Source organism: Mobula hypostoma, chromosome 8 (genome assembly GCF_963921235.1).
Source record: "Mobula hypostoma chromosome 8, sMobHyp1.1, whole genome shotgun sequence".
Taxonomy (NCBI): domain Eukaryota; kingdom Metazoa; phylum Chordata; class Chondrichthyes; order Myliobatiformes; family Myliobatidae; genus Mobula; species Mobula hypostoma.
The window spans coordinates 110,390,598-110,399,220 of record NC_086104.1 but is presented as its reverse complement, the minus strand read 5'-3'; positions in this window follow the sequence as shown (position 1 = coordinate 110,399,220).

Below are 8,623 nucleotides of genomic sequence, written 5' to 3'. Positions count from 1 at the left end.
ATTGGCTGGAAAGCACCCACTTGCCTTCCTCAGCTCTTTACTTAACAAGTGAATGCACCGCTTACTGGTTCTGTCAGCGAGGTACCTCTGAGAGGTGGCCTTCTGCATCAGGCCAGTGACTGCCTCCAGAAGTCCCAATAGATCAGTCTCACTATCACGATGTATTGTTTCAAAGCTCTGGGCATGCAAGCAAGACCCAACTCTCTTGACTTTCCCGTTTCTGTATGGACAGGAGTTTCAGGATTTGGACCACGTGATCAGTATACACACAGTGCCACACCTGTACACCTGCCCATTAATGCAAATACCCAAGATGCAGACAAGGTCAAGAGGTTCAGTTGTTGTTCAGGCCAAACACTAGACTGGGAAGGAAATGTGATCTAAGGAATTTTGACTGTGGAATGATTTTTTTTTGTACCAGACTGTGTGGTTTGAGTATCTCAGAAACTGCTAACTTCCTGGGATTTTCAGACACATCAGTCTCCAGAGTTTACAGAGAATGGTGTGAAAAACAAAGAAACATCCAGTGAGCAGCAGTTCTGTGGTCAAAAAGGCCTTGTAAATGAGAGAGGTCAGGGGAGAATGGCCAGACTGGTTCAAGCTGACAGGAAGGCGACAGTAACTCAAGTAACCACACGTTACAACAGTGGGGTGCAGAAGAGCATCTCTGAATGCACAACATGTTAAATCTTGGATAGGCTACAGCAGCAGAAGACCATGAACATACACTCGGTGCCTATTTTATTAGGTACAGGAGGTACCTAATAAAGTGACCACTGACTGTAGGTTCAATTAGGTCTTGAGTTTAGAAGCTTAGGTGTATTTCCTTAAAGCACTGAATTTAACAGAAGATTTAACGTGCTATAGGGAGAAATCATTTTCTCCTCCAAGTAGGTCAGTGGCAAGTGGTTACAAGCTTAGAGAAACTTTCAAAAGCATGATCAAGAAATAAGGAAATATTTCTTCATGCTGTGACAAGACCTGGAATATAATACTTATAGAATGAGGAGGCAGAACTCTTAGGATTGGGCATATTCCAACAGAGGACTTATTTACAGGAAAAAACTCTTTGAAGCAGCTGAAATGTGACAAGGTGAATTTTCTTGTTCTGTTCAGCATAATTTATTGCAGGGGTCTTTCACCAAAATTTCTATGTTGCAGAGTGTTCCTATAAATGAATAAATCAGACAGGTTGACAGCAAAGGCGGGCACGTGATAAAGTAGGCCGTCACAGCTAGAGCTGCAGCATGCACCATCTATATGGCAGAAAGTCTGTTTCGAACAGTCTGTTAATCACAGGAGACACAGAGAGCACAGCCTCAGAATAGAAGGATGTCCATTTAGAACAGAGATTGAGGAAGAATTTCCTTAGCCAGAGATAATGATTGCCACAGATGATTGTGAGGCCAAGTCATTGCAGAGGTCAATAGGTTCTTGATTAGTTAAGGGATCAAAGGTTATGGGGAGAAGATAGGAGAATGAGGTAAAGTTGGATAATAAATCTGCTATGATAGAATGGCAGAACAGACATGATGGGCCAAATGGCCTAATTCTGCTCCTATGTCTTATGATGTTAAACTCTGTATAGAACTCTGTAGGATGAGGAAGTGGAGGGTTGGGTTAGTAAATTTGCTGATGACACAAAGGTTGGGGGTGTTGTGGATAGTGTGGAGGGCTGTCAGAGGTTACAACGGGATATTGATAGAACGCAAAACTGGGCTGACAAGTGGCAGATGGAGTTCAACCCAGATAAGTGTGAGGTGGTTCATTTTGGTAGGTCAAATATGATGGCGGAATATAGCATTAATGGTAAGACTCTTGGTAGTGTGGAGGATCAGAGGGATATTGGGGTCCGAGCCCATAGGACACTCAAATCTGCTACCCAGGTTGGCTCTGTGGTTAAGAAGGCATACGGTGTATTGGCCTTCATCAACCGTAGAATTGAGTTTAAGAGCCGAGAGGTAATGTTGCAGCTTTATAGAACCCTGGTCAGACCCCACTTGGAGTACTGTGCTCAGTTCTGGTCGCCTCACTACAGGAAGGATGTGGAAACCATGGAAAGGGTGCAAGGAGATTTACAAGGATGTTGCCTGGATTGGGGAGCATGCCTTAAGAGAATAGGTTGAGTGAACCCGGCCTTTTCTCCTTGGAGCGACGGAGGATGAGAGGTGACCAGATAGAGGTGTATAAGATGATGAGGGGCGTTGATCATGTGGATAGTCAGAGGCTTTTCCCCAGGGCTGAAATGGCTAGCACGAGAGGGCATAGTTTTAAGGTGCTTAGAAGTAGGTACAGAGGAGATGTCAGGGGTAAGTTTATATGCAGAGAGTGGTGAGTGCATGGAATGGGCTTCCGGTGGTGGTGGTGGAGGCGGAAACGATCAGGTCTTTTAAGAGACTCCTGGTTGGCTACATAGAGCATGGAAAAATAGAGGGCTATGGGTAAAGCCTAGGTAGTTCTAAGGTCAGGACATGTTCGGCACAGCTTTGTGGGCCGAAGGGCCTGTATTGTGCTGTATGGTTTCTATGTTTCTATGACATCAAACACTGAGCTCCCATCAACCCTCCTTGTTACCACATCAAAATACTTGATGTTTCTGGCTGTATGTTGTGATGACACATTTCTGGAATAGAAGGGATATTACCTTGCTGAACTTGTGCCTGCCTAGACTTGTTATGTGAACTGTCAGTCCTTGAAGGCAGAAGTCCAAGATGATGAAGACGTTGTTTGTATGGAATTAATTGTATGGAATATCAGCTGTTTAACTTAAGTAACATTTCATTAAGATTTTCAAAACTTTTAACATATTTTTGTGTTATAGATTATCATCTGCCTTGACTATCATGGGCTATGCTAAATATTTTCACAGTCTGTTCGGATTCTGCCATTCCTTATTTATTCTGTTCAACCCCTCTACCACCCAATGCCCTTTAAGGGCAACACTACGGGAAGCAGGTAGCCACACTTACAGCTCCAATGAATCAGTTTCAGTCCTGAGCTCCACTGCTGTTGGTGTGGAGCCTGCACGTTCTCTCCATACTGTGCGGGTTCTCCTCATCTCTCTGGTTTCCTCCTGTGTCTCACCAATGTGCCAGTTTGTAGGTTAAATAGCCAAGGTGAATTGGCTGCAGTGGGGGGAGAGTTAATGATGATGTCGGGTGGGGGAATGCGTTACAAGGAAGGAAGTAGTAGAACAAGACTGTAGTGGGATTTGGGGCGGGGGGAGAGTTAATGGGGATGTGGGGCAGGAGAATGCGTTACGGGGAAGTAAGAAGTAGAACAAACTGGCATGGCCCCCCGTCCCGCCTTGTGAGGCCATCTAAGAACAAGCTAAAAAGTTCTTAAGTTAGGCCAAACATCTTTCTGTTTTTAGCTCCAAACTGTTTACATGATCTGATGTTGTTCAATCTACTAACTGCAGCTCTCATCAGGAGTTTAAAGCTGAGACATTGGTTTAGTGAATATTAACTATGGTCTTTAAGTGTTAGACTGTGTTGCTGGGGCCATGTAATCTCAGGGCTTTTGTCCAAATGACCTTGATATGCCCTTTAAACTGCATAATGGAGCAACGAAAGACAAGTGATTTTTGTCCATTGGTTTTTGAATGAGAGCAGAACTTTGTTTTAGAAACATATGCAGTGTAGTGCAGTTAACTGTTTTCTGTGTAAAGACGTGAACAGATGCACTGTCCCAAAGTTCAGCCTCCTGCCAAAAGCACTGAAACAAGCTGTTAGATCACTGTGATATGAGGGGAAAACTGCTGAAGTATTTCTTTAGTAATGAAGCATGTTGGGACCTTCCATTGTCAAGAAAGATATCATACAAATGTGCCTTTCCATCGTATGATCAATGATTTATTTTGAACTGCAGTGTTGCTAAACCCCCAACAAGATTCAGGATAGTTTCATGTCAGTCCTCAGCACACGAGTGTAAAGGAGAATGAATTGATTGTTATTCTGGGTTTGATGCAGCATAAAAACACAATAAATACAAATATCAATCCCATAAAACACCATGTACAAGTAACTGTCAGTGTGTGGCGTATATACGTAGGATTAGCACTGTGTAAAAGTCTTAGGCATGTATATAAATCTAGGGTGCCTTAGACCTTTGCACAGCACTGAAGTCATTTTATGTATGCACTGCCTTCTGCCACAAAAAAAATGACATCTCTGAGTGATAAACTTGATTCTGATATGGGTCTCTATTGAGTGTAGGTAGGGGATAGGCAGAGGGGAATCATGGTTGGGAGGGAGCAGGAAGCACCAGTAAGATATTCTGTAATGATCAATAAACCATTTGTTTGGAATCAAATGACCTTGCCGGCATTCCTCCTCTTCCACCTGTCCCACATCCCTCCCGTGGTGCTCCACTCTTGCTATTCCCAATATCCTTTGCTTCCTGCTCCAGCCAGATTTACAAACTCTACATTGACAGATATGGTACAGTGCAAAAGTCTTAAGCACCCTAATCAAGTTGCCATTAATTTATGGTGACCCTGTGGATAGTGCCATTGTCCATAGGGTTTTTGTGGCAAGATACAGAAGTAGATTGCTAGGCCTTTCTTCCACACAGATACTGCTGCTGCCCAGGTTGGGACCCGGCAGGATTCGAACTCAGGACCATCCGCCATGAAGTCCAGTTCTGATGCCACTGCACGTTATGTGCCTGATCATATCATGTTTAAATCCCAGGTGTTTGATACACCAGATGGCTGATGCATGTAGTGGTGGTGAGGGGTGGTTGGGTGAGTTAGTGGGTGGAGGTGTTGAGCAACATGGGGGAAATAACTGTTTTTGAGTCTAGTGGCCCTGGTGTGGATATTGTGTAGCCTTATCTGATGGGAGTGGGACAAACAGTTCATAACCAGGGTGGGTTAGACGCTTCTTGATATTTCTGGCCTTTTTTCTGGCACCTTTCTGTATATAGCAAGTAGGCTAGTGCCCATGATGGCTATTACCATCAAAGACCATGATGTCACCATCATATATCCTGCTCATCTCACTGTTATCCAGCTTTGCCTAATGCTGTGTATCTGTTCTACATTCAATATTGTGGATCACCTCCTCCTCCTCCTTTCACCTCTCAATGTCTTGTCTTTTCTGTTGTCTTAATGGCCTTGTTATCAGAGCCTTGGATCCCACACCAGCAACTTCAGAAACAGTGACTACCCTTCAACCATCAGGCTCCTGGAGAGCCTGGACCAGTGTGAACAGCTGAACTCACCACGACTCTGAACTGATTCTACAAACTATAGATTCACTTTCAAGGACTCTAGAACTCACGCTCTCAGTAATATTTATTTATTTATATTTGTACAGTTTTCATCTTTTGCACATTGGTTGTCAGTCTTTGTGTGTTGTTTTCCATTGATTCTATTATATTTCCTGGTTTTACTATGAATGCCAACAAGAAAATGAATTTCCAGGTAGTATATGGTAACAAATATTTACTTTGATAATAAATTTACTCTGAACTTTGAACCTCAAGAGGGTGCAGTGTGCTCTCCTCAAACAATGTGAATCTTGAAATGCTAAACACACTCTAGAGTGTGTCAGAAGGAGTGACATGGAAAACTGCGGCCTGACTCTTAGAAAACTTGGTCAGTCAGATGAGATGTTTCCTATTTCCTCTCATGATGAGCTGTTAAAGGGAGTTCTCCAAAGGGGAGCTGTGTTATCATCACTACACGTCATCACCACAGAAGAGGATAAAGTATTCAGATGCAGCAGCATCATTATCTGTGGGATCTTTCTCTATACAGGTTGGTTGCCATGTCTTCCACGTGACAGCGCTGACTTCACTTTGAACATACTTAATCGCTTGACAGGTATCCTAAAGGAAATGAGAAAGGCACGATGTAATTGCAAGTTTTTTGTATATGATGTACTTTCCAGAGCAGAGTTAAAGATAGAGATTGGCTTTATTTGTCACATGTGCATTGAGACATACAGTGAAATGTGTCATTTTGAATTAACAGGCAACACAGACCGTTGATGTGCTGGGGGCAGCCGCACTTCCAGTGCCAACATAGCATACCCATAACTCACTAACTGTGACTCATACATCCTTGGAATGTGGGAGGAAAGCGGAGCACCCAGAGGAAACTCACATGGTCACAGGGAGAAGGTATAAACTCCTTCCAGACAGTGGTAGGACTTGAACCGCAGCCACTGGCACTGTAAAGCTACCATGCTGCTCTAAACCTATAAACTCCAAACAAGTTCAGCCTCCTCTTCCACCAATAGTTCAAAGTAGTTTGCAGACAATGTTTGGCCTCTCCCCTTCGCTGATCTCCGTATCCCTGGGCAGGGGTTAATGGATATATCTGTGCTGCCTATGCTTTCCCTCCCACAACTCCTGCCAGTCTTGTACGTGTTCAAATTCTCTGGGTTAGTGACCCCCAGAGTCCAGCATATTTTGCATCTGTAGTACAGGTCTGTACCAATTAATTCCAGCTACAATCTGTGATTAGAGTCAGAGAGTAATACAGCATAGATGCAGGCCTTGCAGCCCATCCAGCCTACCCCAACTACGGTGTCCACACGGCTAGTCCCAGTATCCTGCAGTTGGCCCATATCCATCTAAGTCCCTCCCCTCCATGTACCTATCCTAACTTTTCTTAACTGATACTAGTGCACCTGCCTCGACCATTTTCTCTGGCAGTTCTTTCCATATACAACCCCATGCAAAAGTCTTAGGCCCCTATATGTCTCTCTGCCCTCTCCCTTCCCCTTTTCCCAACCATGATTCCCCTCTCCCTGTCCCCTTCCCACTCTCAGTCCACAATAGAGACCCATATCAGAATCAGATGTCTCATCACTCACGTATGTCATGAAATGTGTTTTATTTTGTGGCAACAGTACAATGCAATACATAAAATTACTACACTACTGTGCAAAAGTCTTTGGTGCCCTAGCTACATATATGTGCCTAAGACCATTGTACAGTACTGTACTCTACCCTCTGCAAGAAAAAGTTGACTCTTGGGTCCCATTCAAATCTTTTCCCTTCCACTTTAAACCTCTGCCCCTAGTTTCGGACTCCCCTGTCCTGAAGAAAAGACTGTTAACATCCACCTTAGCTATGGCTCTTATAATTTTAAACGTTTTCATAAGGTTGCCACTCATTCTTCTGAGGAACAAGGACCCAGTCTAGTCAGCCTTCTCCTATAATCCAGGCGTTCTAGTCCCGGCAACATCCTTACAAATCTTCTCTGCTTTACTGAAGATCCGTTCTTGTCTGTAGCTAATTAACTTACAATGACACTCACAACACGCTGGAGGAACTCAGCAGGTCGGGCAGCATCCGTGGAAAAGATCGGTCGATGTTTCGGGCCGGAACCCTTCGCCAGTCCTGACGAAGGGTTCCGGTCCGAAACATCGACCAATCTTTTCCACGGATGCTGCCCGACCTGCTGAGTTCCTCCAGCATGTTGTGAGTGTTGCTTTGACCCCAGCAACTGCAGATTATTTTGTGTTAACTTACAGTAACACTTTTGTAACCTTAATCGATTTGCAGAAGCTTCAGGTTATGGTCTGTTCTTGGAACCCTTATGTGACCTGGAGAGTGTCTGTACATAAAAAGCTTCCAACCTTCCTGGCAGCCCCATATCCAGCTGCAGATTAGTTTTCTGCTAACCTCAGCATTCCACGTTCTCATTCCTCGGCTCACCCTATGTCAAGTTTAGACATGAAACCACAAACAGGATGAACCAAATGGTGCAACACTCACAAAATGCTGGAGGGACTCTCAGTCCAGCAGTATCTATGGAAATGAATAAGCAGTTGATGCTTCAGGCTGAGACCTTTCATCAGGGCTGGAAAGGAAGGGGGAAGGAGCCAGAACATGAAGGTGGGGGGAGGGGAGAGAACTTCAAGCTAGAAGGTGATAGGTGAAACCAGATGGATGGGAGAGGGGGAGATGAAGTAAGAAGCTGGGGGTGATAAATGGGAAAGGTCAAAGATGAAGAAGACGGAATCTGATTAGGAGCGAAGAGTGGACCATTGGAGAAAGGGAAGGAGGGGCACCAGGTGGTGGTGATAGGCAGGTGAGAAGAAGAGAAGAGGTAAGGCAGGTGATGCCAGAGTGGGGAATGGAAGAAGAGGGAAGGCGAGAAATCAATTCAAAACATTTCCCCGAAGTGGAAGCCAGAATCTGAGATACCCACGAGGTATGTAACACCTCCCTCCCAAAAAAAGGAAAATTTTGGTCTTTTATGAGCAAAATTTTAACAACTAACTATTTACAAAAAAAATACAAATGTATAAAATCTACAATATACACAGTATTATCATACATAACCTTGAAAACTAATATACAGTAGGAGTGTTACAAATGTTAAAGTACCACTCCATAAAAAAAATTCACATTGTACATTCAGCATCTAGATAAACAGTCAGCAATCACATTATCTTTACCTTTAATATGAGTTATCAAAATATTACAGCTAATGAAAATGTTTTTTCAAAGTCAGGTGACCTGAGCACAGGTTGATGACATAGCATAGTTTTCAATTTATCAAATGCCTCCCGACAAGGCTCTGTCCAAACAAACTTTGCACTTTTCCTCAAGAGATTAGTTAATGGAAGGGCAATGTCAGCAAAATTCTTACAAAATTTAT